Below are 19,957 nucleotides of genomic sequence, written 5' to 3'. Positions count from 1 at the left end.
GTTCTGAGAACCTTGGTGACACTTATCAAGGGTAGCAGATGTTTTCACAGATTAGGGATGCATAAGTACGCTGAATGACACCATTGTTCTTGTTAGCCTGTTATACACATATTAACCTATGTAGCCATGGAGTTATAGTGCTGTACCTTGCTGAAGACATGCCATCCTGTGTTGCTGTATTACAGCTGTATACCCATAGATTCTCCCAACAGACTCCTGAAACAGAAACATTAACAGGTCTGTGACACACCTTTCATTGTGTAAGTATACAGCCATTACAACACCATACAACATAAGGTAAACAACAGTATGTGGCATGCTCTTATGAACTGTCAGCATACAGTATCTGTCAGTAACCACTACAAGTGGCATGGCAAAACAGCACTGCATTACACAGGTACATGTTAACTAATATTGTCACCCTGTTCATCAGACACATAGCTTAATTTCCTTGCATCAATGGCGAGGATGACAGGGATGTGGCACAGGTACCATCACTTCCACAATGTGTTGTGTGGGGGTGCAGGAGACCTAGGCTGACCCAATCAGTTGATAGCATGTGTATGAGTCAGGAAGGGAGGCAGGTAAGCAGGACAATGGAAAGGTGCCATGTGTGTCTGTAGGTGACCTGCATGTGACAGTGGTGTGTGAGTGTGTGCATGTACACAGTCAGTCTCAGTGCTAGCCCTACATGCATGTATGTTGGACAGCTTTGAACCTTGCATGGTAGAGCTGACTGTTCACCGTCTCCACCCCAAATACAGGAACTGGCTCTGCCAGGAGTTGTACTGGCACCTCCATGCCTATAGTCAGAAGTGGTGCTAGTACCTAACGGTGACTATTGACTGCTGGGACTGTGTCCTCCACAGGACTGCTCAGGACCACAAGCCCATGGCCTGTCCTGTCTTGGTGTGGACAACACATTCTGCTCTGTAGCTCTGGATGTACTGCCACTATGGGAGTGTGTTTGTGCACGTCCATGTGGACTCTCAGCAGATGGGGCTGCTGATCTACATCCATGAGGCAGATGCTCAAGTCCAAGCAGACATTCAAGCACAGACAATGGGTGGTCCAAGACATACACTTTCTCAGCCCACCTTTTCTCCACTGCATTAGTGAACTGATCCAGGGTGTCACCAATGTGGTGGAAGCAGTCACTGATGTCAGACTGTGTGGCATCCATAACCCTAAGCATTCATCTGGAGTTCAGTTCAGAATGTCCCTGTGCATACATGATGGTCCAAAACATATGTTGAGTGACCTATGATGTGACACCTGCAACAGGTGGTGGATGGACAGCAAGCCTCCTACAAGCACCCCTATAAATCCGCCTGTGTGGATCCGCACCAGCTCACTAGCTATAGCCAGTGTCTAAACTCACTGGAGCCATAGTTGCCACACTTTCCTGTTCAATGTCCCCACCCTCTGACTATCCAGTATCTGTGGCATCTGGGGACTGGATATGTCTGGGCATACTGACTGCGTGTGGTAACAATGAAGGAAGAAGAGGGATGTCAACCTCTGGAACAGATTCAGCCCCTGAAACTCCAACCTGTATCTCACTGTGTCCACCATCATCATCAGAGTCTGAGTAGATACTTACATCAGGTTGTGTAGGGGACAGACACCAACCACTCCCAGTCACCTGTAGTAAGAAAGGAAAAAGCAGTACATTAACACCTTGACTATTATGCTCTGCAATACTATGTTGTAATATATATATATATATATATATATATATATATATATATATATATATAAGGCTCTATACACTGTTGGCACTATGACAGACCTGTTGAAAACCCAACCTCATATAGTAAGACTTGAGGAAAGTACTCTTCACACTAACAGCTGTAGTTACTTATAAATAAACTCTCATTACACTGCAATATCATCAGCAACAGTGATGTACACTGTTGACATTAGTGTAGACTCTGCACAGTTGACACATATGACATTCTGTAGTGTCCTGACAATACTGTCAGATCTATCAGTGTGGTCACACCCACAAGGTATAGGTATGACTTTACCATGTGTACAGTCAGAAAATATGTGTGCATTTGGCAATCATGCCAATAGTACAGCAATGCAGGCAGCAGGCATGGGATGACAGTCTAGGGATTACAATGCTGCAAGCGTACATCAATAACAAAAGTGTCATGCTTATCAGGAGCAGGATCGTGGACTTGTGCAATACCTGATGAACCTGTGACAAGTCGAGGGAGAAGTAATATCAGTAGTACAGCATGTTCCACCACCACATGGTAATACATCCATATAGCTCACATTTACAGTAGTCATTATGTTAATTGTTATAGTGGCCAAAATATGAGCATGACAATCAAACTGCAGTTAAACCCTTCTCTCTCCCTCAAAGCAGACAGACTTGACACCCACATAAGACTGCGTATGACCTGACACACTGAATACGACGTTATTGCAGTACTGATCAACCTGAGGTAAAATTCATACTTCTCTGCCATGGAAACTGTGGCACACACATCCATGATGTAGGGTGTGATGGATGGATGCCTAGAATCTGTTGTCTGTGCCTAGAATTGCCAGGAATTCTTCTTTGGCTGAGAGTAGTTGTTCTGCTGCAGGCCCTCCACTGCTGGTGCCACAATCCCTGGCTACATCTGCCACTCTCTGTATGCAGCATTGATCATGTCTGTTGTGTGGTGTCAGACCTGCTCATATGTCTGATGACCTCTGACATTGACATCACAGACAAGTTCAGCACCCAATGTCTCCTGCTGTTCCCTGTTGTGTCTCCTCCTGAATAGTAGGACTTCATGGTGCTGACAGAGCCCTTTCAGTGTCAACTTATTGTCTGCCTGCATGAAAGCTGCATGGCATTGTGCATACATGTTTTCTAAAAGAAAACAAAATGGGAATACATGTCAGGATCACATAAATAGAAGTACACTATGTAGAGATACAACAAGAACAGAATGGTTGGCAATGCCCACTTCTTGATCACAAGTCATATTCTACAGTCTGCAAACATACTAAGCATGTGAATACAAATAGAATACTATTGATAGTTAGGTATTCCTGTGTGTGCCATCACAGATACTGTTGTACGATCATGAGGCTGACACCAGAGTCTATTGTAGTGTGCCCCCAAGGGCCAACCCCGCTGATAATATGTCAAAACAACTGTGCAAAACAAACAGAAGTGTGCAGTTACAACCACTATAAAGAGCCCAGTGTGCCACACTGACATTATACATTCCACCTTTGAGATACTGCACATCCTCTGTATGTGTAACAAATCTGGAAATCATTGACATGTCTTTATCACAGTTTTAAGAATGGCTTATTGCTGTGATCCCTATTTCCTGTAAGCATAGTCACACATCTGCATCCTGATGTAAGCAAAATGGTTACATACCTGATGGAGTGCAGTACTCCTCTGCTGATATGTGCTGATAATATTTTGCATACACATGTTCTGTGAGAGGAAAGTCTCATACAGACTGGTTCCACATAGTCAGCTGCTTGCCTTTTTAACATGCTTCTCATCAGCAGGTGATTACCTCTTAACCAGTTTGTGGTTCTATAATGCTAATTGCAGCCAACACAGCTGATTTGCACTATCATCAGCCAATCGCATGCAACCACAGTACAATATATATAAGGTATTCATGTAGATTAGGGCCCCTTTCTGATATGGTGTGCTGTACATTACTGGGTGAAGAAACTACTTCATTGCAGAGGGTAGGTCTGTAGCAGCAACTTTTACATACAGATGAGTATGTTACAGACTGCAGCTACTGCTGCAGGTAATAGGCATAGGCAGAGAGTGTGAACACTTTGTAGGACAACAAGCTGTAGTGGTAACTGTGGGAGCTGTGTCTGCCTTGTAGAAGAGGCAGAGCCAAAGTGAGGGTTCCCTTTCCAATCCAATTAAGGTATGTGTTTAAGGTAAGTATGTTAAGCAATGGTATCACTAATAGAGTACTACAAGGCCACATGTTTGCTGTGTCCTTGAGCAACATGGGGGATAAATATAACAATATGTCCACCATTTGGGTGACTGCCAGGCCATGTGTTATGGTCTGGTAGCAATTTGGAGCATGTATGAGGGCAGTCCTTGTTACAATCAGGTACTTCAAATGTGTATGTTAGGTGTACAGCTGTGCTAATCAGCACTGTGAGTTTGAAAGGATTGTGTGGTTCACTCTGATATTAGTGGCCCTCATTTCCAGTACCTGAGTTGAATTTCTCTGGGAATGCATATTAATGTATGACGTGACACTTAATGCACTTATACTTTTGGTATAAGAATATGTGAAATATGTTTCTATCTGCAGGCCTGTGACTTCTATGAGTGAAAAGCAGACATTTCATTTGATATGCATTGTGAGGATAAAGAGTGCATGACTCAGTTATTAATTGTTGGCTTCACAATGCTATAATTCTACTGCTACACACTACTGAATTTAACCCGGGACTGTGCATGACAAAATGTACTCTTTGCAAGGTGTTTAACAGACTGAGCTACTAAGTCACTGCTACTGCAGGTGTATTTGCAAGATATACATGCACACATATAGGCTGTGACATACATTTTCTACATCAATTAGTATGTGCATGGCTTTATATGATGTATTTCTACAATAGGGTCCCAGCTGACACGCATTTTGCCATTAATGCCTTAGGAGATGTTTTTCTACATGCTGCTGATAAATAGCACAGTTACCTGCTATTACAGGCCTCACTAATATCAATTATTATGTCTTTGGCTTTCTTGTAGTGTACTATTGCACTAGAGTCCAAGCTACACTCCCGTTTTTTCCATTACTTTTTAATCAAGTTTGAGCAGCGAGGTGCAATGTGCAGCTCCACTGAAACATGCCTAATGACTGTAACTGGTAATTACAATGTTTTGTTTAAACCACCTATTTTAAGAGTTGTGTGGCATAGCAGGTTAATGCAGTGGTCTGCAGTTGTGATGATCTTGGATTTGAAATATGGGACAGGTGTTTAGTTTGTAAATGTTTATTAAAATTTTAAAAACACATATAGTCAATATAGCTGTATTTAGCCAAGCTTAGCGAAGAGTTGCACAGCATCTTGATAAAGAAATATAAAGAAAAGAAAAATGGGGAGATAGAAAAGTGGTAAAATGGGGTGCAAGGAGGGGGGAAACATAGTGAAAGGCAAGTAGGGATATGCAGGGCAGGTGTAGGAAAGAACCATATCTATCCATTTCTTGTACATCAACAACTGTGCACTTTGCCAGAATTTGTACATGACTTTGAACACTCATCCTCAGAGGGAGGGGGTGAGGACAACATAACTGCATTGTCAAGCCAATTGGACCAAATTACATGTGTCCAGTGGACTCATGTGTGAAATGGAGAACTATGTATGGGACAATAATTTTTTTTTTTGGGGGGGGGGCAGGTGCCCATTTTTTTTCTAAGGTGAGAGTGGAATGTTGGGGAAGGGACACAGGTACATGTGGGGGAGGTAGGCTTAGTATGTGAGGATGCATTTGCAGACAGACAAGACAGCAGACAGAGGTGGTATGTGATACATGAGGGGGTGTACACCTTAGATAGGGAGGGTGTTGTGGAATCTAAGTCCCATGTGACTCCACAAGACAGCAGCTTGACTCACATCCCCACCCATGTGACTGCCAGCACTGCTCCATCACTGCCCCAGGATGGCAGTGGTGGAGGTTGGGCAACAGGGCCACCAGGTTGGCCAGCATGTCCTCAATCCATTGCAGGTATTGGTCAACCCCATGGTAGACTATCCTGTGTATCAAAACCTGCAGCTTAGCTCAGGTGACAACTCCCCCTCCATCACTACTCTCAGAGGGGGCCCATCCCCCCATGGGGTGGTACTACCCAATGCTGCAGGTAGTACAGGGGCAGCAGAGTGGGCACCAATGGTCTGCGTCCCAGCATGAGACCTAGTATCATGGCCTGAGGAGGCAAGGCAGATGGATCACCTGTAACCAGCCTATCTTGACATGCTGTGGTAAATGAGGTATAGCAATAAGATAAGGTTAGCAATAACCAAACCATTTTTAGTATTAACAGAATGGGACATCATAGTTATTAATCCAAATACATTTAGTGTATATTATGTGTAACACAAGATTAAGTAACATAACAGTCAGTATGTTGACAGCATGCCAGTAAGAATTAAACCATAATGTCAACAAAACAGTTAAAGAAAATATATGTTAATATTGAATCATAATAACAAATAATAATAAATCACATTGTACCAAAATATAGTTAGTTTAGCAAATATGCTAATATTAAATTATAATAATAAATAACAATAATAAATAAATGAATATAAGGAATGGGGGAGACAGAAAAAAAACATTCCTTTACTGATGATGCAGATTGCATCCCTGAAAACACTGTTAATAAATACTCTACAGGCATGTAGTGTCAGTTTTCAATACAGTGACTACAATTCTCCTGTAGCTGATGTAGCACGTACATACCTCTCAGGCTGTTAGCATGAGTCAGTATTGGCCAAGCAATAATAAATGCAGGTACGCAACTGGGCAGAGCTGTTTCACATAATGCGGACTTATATAACTACCAAGGTGTTCAGCAAATGGCTTTGGTAATACATTGCATTCAAGGTAATCGTTTTTCTGGTACTCCTTTGATGGATGGATTAGGCAGTTTTAATTACATTACGAGAAGTCATGACACTTGAGAGGCATGTTTGTGTACAGTACATAAAATATACAGCCATCATGCCTTAGTTGGCAGGAATGGGAATATAATTCAATAGCTGTGAGTGCAGGGGACATCTGCAAATAATGTAACAACTGACTGCAGCAACTTAGGACAGACATGCAAGGAATAGAGCCGTACTGGAGATATTTAGACAGATATATTTTGGACTCAACAATACTGCTTAACACTTTATTGGTATTGCTGATAAGTTTCTGTGAAATCTAAACACAAGATCTGCTCATAACATGGCCTACCTCAAATATATATCTTTTGTTCCTGGAGTAGGAGAAAATGAGAGCATTATGAGACTGATATTGGCCTGCAGACAACCTTGAACCATACTATGAGTTGACCAGTACATGTTACAGGACATCTGTTTTGCATTCTAGAACTATTACAGTGTTATACATGACTGCAGTGACAGTAGAACACACGTTCATGGAATACAGCAGTTCTGCATATATTAAGACAGATTTATTTAGGAATAAACAATGCTGTGTAACACTTTATTGGTATTGCTGGTAAATTACTATGAAGTCCACACACAGCATCTGTCTATAGAGTGGGCTACCTCAGCCGTATACCTTTTTTACATTGAATAGGAGGAAAAGAGAGCATTATGTGACTGATATGGCCTGGAGACTGCCTTGGACCATAATATGAGTTGAGCACTACAGTTTGCAGGCCATTAGTTTTGCATTCTACAGCTATTACAGTGTTACATTTGACTGTAACAACCTTACCATAGACAAGCAGTAAATACAGCTCTACTGCAATGGTTATGACAACACGGTACTGCTGTACACCATTTTGCTTACTGCTATTGGTATTGTTTATTGTTTATTGCAATACAGTTGTTATTGTTCATTTTTTGCACTACATCTCTAATTGCCCATTTATTGCATTGCAGTTCTACTTGCCCAGTTATTGCACTACAGTTTTTATTCTGTAAACTTTATTGCAGTAAATGCTTTAGTCTTTCTTGCTTATTGCACTACAGTTGGCATAATAAATCTGTACTTAACCACACTCATGGTGCATCTTGGCCAGGCACCCTACCCAGCATGGGACTCAACATTGTGAGTTCGCTCAGCTGCAGCTGTTGAGAGAGAAGCACACCATTATGCATAGCACTTTTGCAGACATTCAGCTTGCATTTTGGTAAAACAGTGGAAAACATACTTACATATTTGTGGAGGATGCCCAGCTCCTGCATCTTGGACCAAGGTGTCCAAGGTTCCCCTTTTTTTCCTCTTTAAGTCATCTTAATGGTGGCAACACTGCTCACCAGTGCAGGAGATATTAGTAGCATTAGTAAGTTGCCTGGACAACTGGTTCCAAGCCTCCGCCTTACATTCTGAGCCCTAGAAACCACCCTGCATCACCCTGGGTTCATAATGGTTTACTAGGAGCCCAACATAGACCCTGGACTCCTGCACACCCCATCTCTGTACTCAAACATGCACACCCTCTCCAACACTAGCTGGCATATCAGCAGATACACAGACTCAAATGAGTGATGCAGAATTCCCACCTATTGTACCTAATATAGTCTGTTCTCCTGCCCTTACATGTCATTGAGCAACATCAAAAAGGCGCCACGGCATTTAGCAGAATGCAAACCAGCTAAGCAGAGATGAGCAGTGTGAAAACTTGCACAACCAAGGTTTTAGCAAAGCTTAGCACCACACAAACATTAGTAGCTGTTAGCATGTTTAAGCAGTGCTCAGCACAGCACAGCAGTGCCATATTTCACAAAGTTGTTTTAAAAGTAAACATAAATACTAAAATAAATTAGACATCTTATGACTGCTACAGACTTGAATCCAGGACACAATAAGCAGTAGGCTGTAACTCTACCTATTTAGCTACTTGGATATTATGAACACTGGTATACCTTCACATATACTACTGGTCTACCTATTAGCATCACAGAGCACCCCTCTGTGCCATGCAAACATACTTAAACAGATCCACAAATAAATAATTAATTACATCCAGTTTCTATTTTTAGATATCTGGCAATTGTTAGCTATGCATGTATAAGTGCCACTCGGCTTTGCAGGAAATCGCTCCATACTGCACAAACGGCAAGTACAAAAGAAAAAAAACAAAAACGTATGTAATTTTGATAATTAATTATATCTGGTTTCTATTTTTACATGTGTAGCAGGTGTCAGCTGTCTATATGTGAGCACAGCTTGGCATTGCTGGGCTCCGTGCTGAGCAGGGCAAACATACAGAAAGAAAGAAAGAAAAAAAATCATAAAAATAAAATATACATTTACAAGAATTCATAGCATTTCAACAGTAGTGGCAAACATTATAGGGAGCCTCGCCCTCTACATAACATCTGACCAGGTATCCACAACTATTTATTATCCCTGTTCCTATGTTCTTACATGGCAGCACGTCAACATTAATATGCATGACATGTTGCCGAGGGGAAACTGTCACTGTGTACATGGATACACTCTGGGTAGGTGCTACATGGACTTTATAAAATCCTGGGGAAAATCCAAAAATTGGAATCAAAATTGTCTTCTTACCCATTTTGGAAAATGTATGCATGGAAATTCAAACAAAATCTTTTAAACACTGGACAAAATTAAAACAATTTGTTTATTATTATTATTAATAATAATAATAATAATAATAATAATAATGCAGTTTAATTTTAAAGATGTAAATACAAAACCAAAGCAGACCAGTATCATATATCAATGAATGCAAAATAATATCAGTATATTGAGCAGATATTAAATCATTTTGCCAAGCTATTTGAGCTGATAAATGTACACCATACCTATCAACTGTGCTGATTTTCACAGACTGTACAGATTTTTGCCTCATATTGTTGGTCTGTTCCTCATAAAATTTGCAGTTTTTTGGGGTTTTGTGGTAAATCAGTTCAGATAGAATTCACTAAACAATGATAGGTATTTGAGTTTCAAACTTCATATCCTTCAGAAAAATACATGATAACACACAACCTTCTATTCTACTAACTTTCTAAGTTTATAGCAACAGTATTTAGAAATTGTCCCTATTTTGGGGACTTTGTCACCCCCATTATTTTTAGCTTTGTCCAGACTTTTTGTTCTAAGAGGCTGAGAGCTGTGATGTACGCCACCTAGGTCATGTGCATTACATAAGTCACCTCTTCTTTGTGTTATAAAAATAGATGTTTTCTCTGGTATATCCTCTTTGTAGCAAGGAAAATTATAACAAAAAAATTGCTAAAAGAGTCCCCACCTGTGGTAGAAGTATTTATTAATTTGATACGTTATATATGTGACAAATGAATAGAGAATTAAAAGTGAGATTTAACTGAAAAATAAACTAAATTCTGGCCAAAAATATCTATATTGCTAGATAATTTTACCAATAATGCATCGTATGCTTAAAACTTTGAATACATATACAAGCTGTATAACATATTTGAAATAACTTATATAGAAAAGACCAAAGAAATAAAATATACATAAGAATGATAATGTAAATCTCATTAACAGTTAATGTTTAGGCAGTCTGAAATATTCTTTTAATTGTTTTAATTGCGAAAATGCAATTGATGTATTGGACTTTATTTTATTTCCTTGTAGATGCTAATATATCTCAACCAATAAACATATGTGAAACAATGTTTATATCTAAATGGTACTAGAGAAATAGAGCTAATTAGCTACCATGGGCTGTAGGTATACAGGTAGCTTTGACTTTGCTTGCCAAAGTGTTATTATTCATGCTGGGTTTCCTACTGCTCCAAAACTGAGAGATCCCTTTGATATTTTTGATGGTGTTATAAACAATGGGAACAAAGTTGCAATGTTTTAGGTAGGAGAAAATATTTCACTAATCATTATGAAGATGATGAGGTAGTAGTGCAGTTGCTTGCTTCTGTTGACAAACTAATTTATCAGTTCCTAGTGCTGACATTTCTGTAAGAAATTAATGTCAGGATATTGGTAGAAAAAACTTATCCCACATAATCCTTGCCATTTTTCCCTTCCAAATAATTCCCTTCAATTCTCTAAATATAATCCATGGCTCCTCTGCTGGTTAATAAATATATACCCAATCTGTATAAAATATTTAACAGTCTAGAGATATTTGTATTGCTTGTACCTTATTATCTATATCCATAATCAAAAGCTTCCAACTTTTTGTTTTTTGTGTTATCTTTTGTTTAGCCTCTTCCCACATATCCTTAGCTGCTGTAATTGAACATTTTTTAATCTAAACACCAAAATACTTTACCTTTTCATGTTCCCATAAATACTTATTTAAATGTGTTTACCAGAGCAGAGCAATGATCAGTTCTGACCAATTTTGTTCTAAGCTTGGGGTCAAAAACTAACCATACAAAATAGACAAGTGTTCAGTAACACATAAGTAATAATACAACAATACAATTTTAGATGATTTTTTAATGCATAATATCTCCAATGTATTAATTTACAATATGCATACACAGTTCAAAACATTTAGAAAAGAGAGTGAAATAAATTAAACATATGAAAAGGAGCAAAACATCTTAGTGGTTGAGTTATTGCTGAAAAGAATTAAAGCAGACTTAAGTGATGTGACAAGAGGAGTGACAGGTACATTCTGCTCAATTAAATGTGACTTTAGTAGAGAACAGAATTTGGAATAAGTGAAAGGAGTCTTTAATTTCACATGGCAGGGACTCCTGCAGTTTGAGCTTGGTGTGTGAGATTTGTGTTTTAGGGCCTCAGTGGTACAATGTTTAAGTTTTGAGGTTAAAGGAGGGTTCATGTAGGAGTTTGAGCAGTTGTAATCCTAGGAGCAGGTCAGCTCTTTGGCTAACTGGGAGCTAGTCTGCGATTTTGTGTTACAGAGTGATGTTCATTTCTTGTGAGTGCATTAAAATCAACAGATTTGATTTCTAGTGTTTGAATCATGATTGGAGTTTTTTAGCAGAAGATGGTGATGTAAAAAAGATGCTCCATTTGAGTTGAGGGAGTAGGATTCCTTTCCCTATTGCAGATCTAGTGGAATATAAGAGGAAAAGAGGATATTTTTATGCCTAGACAAGTGGGGAATTATTTTTTTATATGTGTATTACCAAGATGCAGGTGAAAGTTGAGAGACAGGTCTAACCATAGACCAAGATACTTGAATGAGGAGTCTTGCTCTAAGAGCTGTTTTTTGTGATTGCAGATTGTTAAAATTTTCTTGGATCACCTGTTTTTTTTTTTGTAGAAAAAAAACGCATAGATATAGTTTTGGATATATTTAGGGTGTGGTTTTTAGTATGAATTTACTCACTGATATGACTGTAGTCATAACATAAATTTTGTTGTTAGATAGTTAGTAAACGATAGGAGCAGAAGAGGACCATGCCATCTGTATTTAGTGGGAGAAGAAGGTAAGGAATATCAAGTAAAATTTTAAGGATATATGTATCAGAGCTAATACTTGTTTGGAAAGATAGATTGTAAGAGAGGACTAAGTTAAAGGCTCGGATGAGGGCTATATAATTTGTACTAGAGAACACAGGAATTTAATTGGTCAGAGACAAGATGACTGTGGCCATGTTCCTCCCTGACCAGATGCCATGTTTTATTTTGTTTTTGAGAAAAAGGTGGTATTTAATAATGCATTGTATGACTTGAAAGTGGATAATCTTTTTTACAAGAGTTTGCCTAGGCTTGGAAGAATGGAAATGGGGTGATAGTGTGATGGGAGCATTGTTTGTTTCTGCTTGGGTTGTGGTTTTACTACTGTAGATTTTCTTATATTTGGAATAGAACTGGCAGTAAAACAAAGGTTAAAGATGTGTTTTAGAGGGTGGAACCATGAAGTTACAACAGTGATATATATGAACTGTATATGTATGTTTTCTATACCCAGTGACCTTTCTGCTGTGATCCACTAAAGAGATAATACATTTGGATGAAATCTAATGGAAATAAAAGAGAGGAAGATGTTGTGGGGAAGATAAGGTACTATTTCTGATGGTGTGCAACACATTTTGGGAGGTCATTGGATTGTCTGTGGAAATTCTCTGCAGACTTACTGATGGAAGTACTTGCAGAAGTATGAGCAGGCTATGCCCCGTGAGGCCAAAGATTTCTTTCCAAAATTTCCAAGGGCTCTATTTAAGGCAGTTGAGAGGTATATCATGGAATAGCTCTTCATGTCTTCTAATAGCTTTTTTATTAGGTTTCCTGGATTTATATATTGCTGCCTGTTTTCTGTAGTGGGATTTGATTTCCAGGATTACCAGAATTCATCCCTGAGTTTGAAGACAAATTTTAACTCATGAGTTTTAGCTGCTTTTGGGGTTTGGTGTTAGACAGTGTAGTGATTAAGGGAAAATGTCTTTCTTGTTCACTGGATATAGTGCTTTGTTTGGATTTGTGATGTCTAGGGTAGAGGTCCAGTCATGGTCAGACAGAGGTTAATATAGTTTTACAACATTGGCAGTGGATTTAGATCTGAAGATTAATTTTTGATTTTGTGTTTTGGAAGCTGGGCATAAAATGGAAAAATCAATGGGGTAATGATCACTAAATGAGGGTGAGTGAATTTTGATGTTAAACATTGTATTTGGGCTAAGTTAAGATCAATGAGGGAGTGTTTTTGTTCAAAAGGTTGGGTCTTACATATCAATTGACTTTACTGTCATTTAATAAAGCTTTTACTATTTTGCGATTGCTGGAGACAGTTAATTCATTACCATTTTAAATTACTTAGTTTTGTCAGCTGCCATTCAGTGAAGTAGTCTAAGAAATATAAATTAATGGGCTTTAACATGTTGATATTAAAGTCTCCTAGAATAATTATAGAAGCCACCTAGAAAGATTATATTTTCTTGTTGTTTGCATAGAATAAATGTGACTGAGTCTCATCTTTAAATTTCTGTCGAGACGAAGAAGGAGGGAGGTATGCCACTATTAACTGGGTATGTGTAGTACTGGATAAGGCAAGTTTAGCTAGAAGCCAATTATTTCTGGTTTGGGTGTGCATGAAGTTTGTTTTATAAATTTCACTTTTATGTGAGATTTGCAGAGCAGTAGAGTAATTTAGTATTGCCTGGTCTATATTCATTTTTGTTACGTTTTATCGGTAAAGAAGAAAATAATTGTCTGTTTAGCTCAGACATGGATACAGTGACTTTCAAAGGAAAAATCGATTTATCAGTGCTACAACCCAGCATGTACAGTGTATCTTGTGATGATGTCTCAATAAGGGAGATTGCAATCTGCACAAAGTATGCTATTTTAGAGTATTTAAAATCACGGCATAGTACAATTCGAAAAGAAATTGAGGGATTGATATAATGCTAAGGAGGGAGGAGAGAGAAGGAGAGGATACAACCAATTATTCTGAAGAATCTGTTCCAGGTACGTAAGTCTATTGTTGTAACATCTGTAGAAGTAATACTAATTTCTGCAATAAGAGTTGTGAGACAGAAATATTTGTACAAGCATTCAATAATATATTTCTTCAAACAGGGTATATTGTCAGAAAAGTTATCTTGTGACAAGACTACACAAAACTATACCACAGATTTATGTTATGTGAATTAGCAAAAATATCCAGAAGGTATTTTAGAACTTGACTTTGTACTGCATAATGAGAGCCATACTGCTAAAATGACTAGAAATTGTAATGGTAGCAGTAATGGTAGTCCTATAAAGGATTGCAGGGAAAATGGCTAAAAAAGAGAGCAATGGGTAAAAAAAATAAAATCTCTGAGATGCTTAAGTCAACAGACAAAGGTAAGGATATCACAAACAATGTTTTGTGACATTTGGGTAATATGCAACTCCATGATTAAAAAAAGTAATAAACCTGTTACTGGAGTTAATAAGGAACTTGTGACTGCTGTCACTATAAGTGACAAGATATATGTTCTACATTGGAAAGAATATTAACAAACAGGGCATCTTCTGATACTTTGATAATCCATATCAAGTTCAGTGACCTAAGCAGAATGCCATTGTACAATATGCATGGCACAATACAGAATATTTAATCTGTCTGCAAAAATATAATGTGAACTTATGTTTTAGTGAAATTTTGCCCATTTTAACTTTTTGTGATCAGTTCTAAAAATGGTTTTATTCATCAAATGGCATGGACCATATCTCTCAAATTGTAGGCATTGAAAATAGGCACAAAGGCCCATGAAAGGTAGGTACCTACAGTCAAAAGTCTAAACATCTGATTAGCATAAAATTTGAATACTTAATAAAACATAGCCCTTTCCTATTCCAGTAAGAATGTAGGATGCTATGTTGAAACATGTTTAAAAATACAGAGTGCCAACATGATAGGAAAATATAAGTATATTATCAAAGTGACAGTGTAAAATTTGTAGATCTTGAAAAAATGGATTGAAAATTCTACACACATTTATTTATTTATTTATATATTTAAAAGAGATATGTACAATGTGTCCTATTTCTTTAAATTATTGGTTCCACTAGTATTCTGGTTATGCAGTTTCATATTCTGCATAGGAGACAGCTTCAAGCTTGTGTGATAAAGGATATTCAGAAAACTGTGTGAAAGAGTAAATCAAGCTTGAAAATAGGGAGCTACCTCTAAAATGAGGTTCATCACATGCATGGATAAATCAGGCATAAAAAGGTACATTCCTCAAAAATAGGGACAGTTAACAGGTCTATCTGGAACAGTTTTGCAATAACAATGATCATGATTTAATAAAGAGCTGTGAGAACTTTCTTAACAAACAGGGATGTTTTGATAAAGAGAGGTTCCACCCAAGCTATACTTGGGGTAAAATTCGGATTAAAACATTTTACAACATGGTAAAGCATTTTTTGATTTCAGCCAGTACCTTCCAAATCCCGTAGGAATTCCCCAAATGTAGAACATGCAACTACTACTATATAAAAGAACAAAATCCACTCAACAATCAGTACCAATTCCAAAACCAAGAAGGACAAAGAAACTGGAACCAAAGGTGAGGCCACAAAATCTCTTTACCTTTTCTGACTCTTTATTAAACACTTTTGTTATCAGACTTCCTCAGAAAACATAAAATTCACCAGTAACACATTTAAATAGTTAATGCAAACCAATTAAAATAGAAACAATTAATTATGTTAAAACTTGAATGCTGCTTTAAAAAGTATCACATCCAATAATACACTTTGTAAACAAATCACAATAACTTATTTACATACAACCTACAATTAAAAAAAAAGTAATATTAACAATATCATTGAGCCCTGGCATTTTATCAAAATTTAATCTTAATTGCTACAGGGCCGCCTTCTGTTCTAAATAATTCCTGCCAAGGCTCAATGATATGGTTAATATTATTATTTTTTTAAATCATAGGTTGTATTTAAATAAGTCATTGTGATTTGTTTACACAGTGTATTGTTGAATTTGATAGTTTTTAAAGCACCATTCAAGTCTTAACATAATTCATTGCTTCTATTTTTAATTGGTTTTCATTAACTATTTAAATGTGTTACTGGTGAATTTTGTGTATGATGAAGAAGTCTGAAGACAAAAGAGTCTGATACTCTAAAGTAATTTTTTTCACTTCACCTTTGGTTCCAGTTTCTTTGTGATTCTTACTGCTACTATATATTATATACATGACAGTAGTTTAAGCAGCAAGCTGAATGAACTTTTAGCATAAATTTATTTACATATTCAGTAATGTTAATCATGGGGGCTTGGCAATGTGATGGTATTTCCTTATCTCATTATCAGAAATTTAGGGAGAGGACTTCTTATATTTATACATGAGTCAACATCATTGAGACTTATGTTAGTGGATAATGATATGGAAATCAGCAATAGAACTGGTGGGATTTTATGGTAGTCATAATTAAGAATGACGACATGATGTAGTGACCTAAAAATGAATATACTAGATACGTTTAAGGTTTGATATACATTAGATGGTAAACTGGGTTATAGATAACCTAATTCTGCTGATGGATGACATTGGTCTGGTGGAATATGCAAAACAATAGGTAAGGAAGAATTTTACAACCTAAATCTCTCCAAAACTTAATTTAACTAATCAGATTTCCAACATGAGCAAGTAATATTTTGGATTTTTTATTAACAAACATTCTTAATGAAAATGTTAAGGTTTGTGTTTAAATACTCTGTGTATGTCTAACACTTAGTATTCACATTTTTCATATATCTTAAATTGTATACTGCAGATTGTCTTAATACTATGTGTGCTTGTCCTAAATTACTGAAAAATGTTTGAGATCTAATTTTAATCTTACTGATTGGTGGGAAATTACCCGCGGTGGTGGTGCTGTGGTAGCGTTGTCGCCTCACAGTAAGACGCTGTCCGGATCGATTCTCAGCTACAGCATCTTCTGCGTGGAGACATGCATGAATAGGCATACCTTTATTGAAGGTTGTGCATCAGGGCTGGTAAATCGGCACGTAAAAATCAACTACCAATCATTAGCGGACCGGAGTTCCGCTGTGGCGACCCCTAACCGGGGAAAGCCGAAAAACACAGCAACAACTGATTGGTGGGAAATTTTTAGAGATACTTGTTTAAGGGTTGGGAAATATTTCAGATGAAATGTTTAGAAGTTATTATTGAATGTAAAATAGTTGTGAAACTTAATTACACACCCCCAGATAGAATAGGTCAATGACTAAATTATTATGGGCTAACAGAAGAAAGGTTTGTGTCTGTGGAACACGTAATTAAGCTTTAGCCAAGAAACCACTTAATAAGTCTTGTAAGTCAATGAAATGGTCATTACAAAGAGATACAATTCAATATGATTTGACTTTATCTGAAAAGAACACATTTTTTTTTATCTATATAAACACGGGGGGAATTAGGACTGATTGCTATTAAAGGCAATTCAATTTTTGACTGCCCCAGATTGGCTAAGGTATTTAATAATTATTTTCATAATTTTATCAATGAAAAATCTGCAAACTATTGATATAAGATTGTTGTTACTTTCCCACGAATAATGAAAGAAATGGGTAGATCATCATTGCAGTAGCCCTGTTCCTGATTCTAATCCAGGTTGCTTCATTGTTAAGTCAACAAACTTTATTGCTTCAGTATTAACATCACTGTATAAAATATCACTGTCTAAATATTATGCCCCAGAATCCTCGAAATGGGGAATGTTGTGCCAATTCACAAAGATGGAACAAAATAATTAGTGAATATTTAAAAGCTAATAAGTCTTACTTCATTATTAAGTGAAAGCTTTGAGAAATGCCTTCTATCTGTATTATAAAAGATAATAAAATAGGTCCATTTTTGCCTTATATGAGAATGGTTTTACCACGAAAATGTCAACTTTAACAAATCTTGTTGATTTTTATGAGACTGTGTGTAGGTCTTTGGTCTCTGGTCATAGTATTGCTATGGTTTATTTGGATTTATCTAAAGCTTTTGATCTATTCCACACAAAGTCATAATAGATTCCATGGTCAAGTTGCCTATTAATCCATTCATAGTCAAGATGGTTACTTCTGGATTAAAAATAGATTTCTGAGAGTGAAGGTTAAAAGATGTTTCTCTAACTGATCACCTTTTTCATTAGGAGTGTCACAAGGGTTGGTCATAGGCTTATGATACATTTTTTCTCTTTGTTTTTGCACTACTTTTACGAGAAATTACCAGTTAACAAAGCACACCAATAATATAAAAAATTGGAGAACTTATTTCCTGTACAGAAGGTTGTACTCATTTTAATAATTATTTATCAAATCTGTATAGATGGAAAATAAAGGCTTAAAAGTTAATTTTGATAAAAGTGGGCTTATGTTTTTGGGAATGCTCACCATGAATGGAGTATCATTCTGGGTAATTCTGATTTGAATAAAGCAACAGACTATAAGGACTGAGGTATTCCAATTACTAAAAACTTTAGGCCAATGCACAGATAGAAAGTAAGAAGCCAATAGGTCATGTAAGCTTATTCTTAAATATACAGTCTCTGCATTACAGACAACAGCATCTCAGAAAACAATTATGATCAGTTTACCAATGCAGTGATAACAAATAAAGCCCTAACTATGGCCCGGATGACCCACATTCAATTACTGGCTTGAGCATCTGTGGTGCTGACAAGCAGGTATGAACACACTAATCCTCAGGGCAGGGAATTTGTGTAGATGCTCTCAGAAGGGAAGCATGGGCCAAAGAGGAGAGTAGTATTGGGAAGCATGGGCCAAAGAGGAGAGTAGTCTTTGCAGAGCATAGATAAGCATAAGGGAGGGAGGAACAATGACAAAGCATTAAATAAAAAAATCTCCCTGGCATGATCCCTGCGGATGCCCTTAAGATTCATGTTCATCCCATCCATACACTGGAGAAATTGCAAAGGTGGAAGGAGGACCTGGAAGACCTAGTGATGGACAGGGACACTATGATGGCTAGAAAGTATGAATTGAAAAGGGTAGAATATAATGCTCAATATTATGGTACTTTTTGCTCTGCAATATCTTGTTATACTGAGCACTTCTAGCTCCTGTTATAGAATGTGATGGATGCCAGCAATAAATTATTAACTGGTCTCAGCTTGAAATTGCTGACCACTTCTGTGTTGCTGAGTCCCTGTAGACATGCGCAGCCCATAAGCATATGCTTCCTTCTCCCTCTCCAAAGTACTTGAAGAATGTACTTAAACACTATTGCTAAACTGTCTCCTGCAGGAAGAACTCTTGTCACCCACACAACATATCTTCTGTCCTTCCCATAGTACTAACACTGCAATTCTAACCTATATAGATACTGTCAATAAAGTTAGTGATAAAAATCAAACTAGGCTCCTTCTTATTTCTAGACTTGTTTAAAGTCTTTGACACAATTTGTCACAGCAAACTTCTACTTGAAATGTCGTGATTAGCTCTCTCTTTCTCTCAGCTGATCCTTCTATGGTTCAAGCGCTACCTTTCCAGTAGGTATCAGTCAATAAAATATCACTGTACTTTCTCTCCTTACCTCCAAGTCAGCACCAGTGTACTGCAAGGCTCTATTCCTGGTCCCCTCCTCTTTAACTTTCTCACCAACACCTTCCACACATCCACACAACAGCCCCCAATACAGTAGTTAGATGACTCCAAACTAATTTTCACATATGACAACATGGCACACCTCCAAAAAATTATTCATGAAGCTTTGACAGCAGCTGAAACATGGCTTAGTAACTCACAACTCATGCTCAGATCTCTGACACTATGTTACTTTCTCTCAAGTTTGTTATGACTCATAA

The sequence above is a fragment of the Protopterus annectens genome, chromosome 9.part0 (assembly GCF_019279795.1).
Source record: "Protopterus annectens isolate FY-2018-M chromosome 9.part0, PAN1.0, whole genome shotgun sequence".
NCBI classification, from domain to species: domain Eukaryota; kingdom Metazoa; phylum Chordata; order Ceratodontiformes; family Protopteridae; genus Protopterus; species Protopterus annectens.
The sequence above is the reverse complement of the archived record's forward strand: the minus strand, read 5'-3'. Positions refer to the sequence as shown.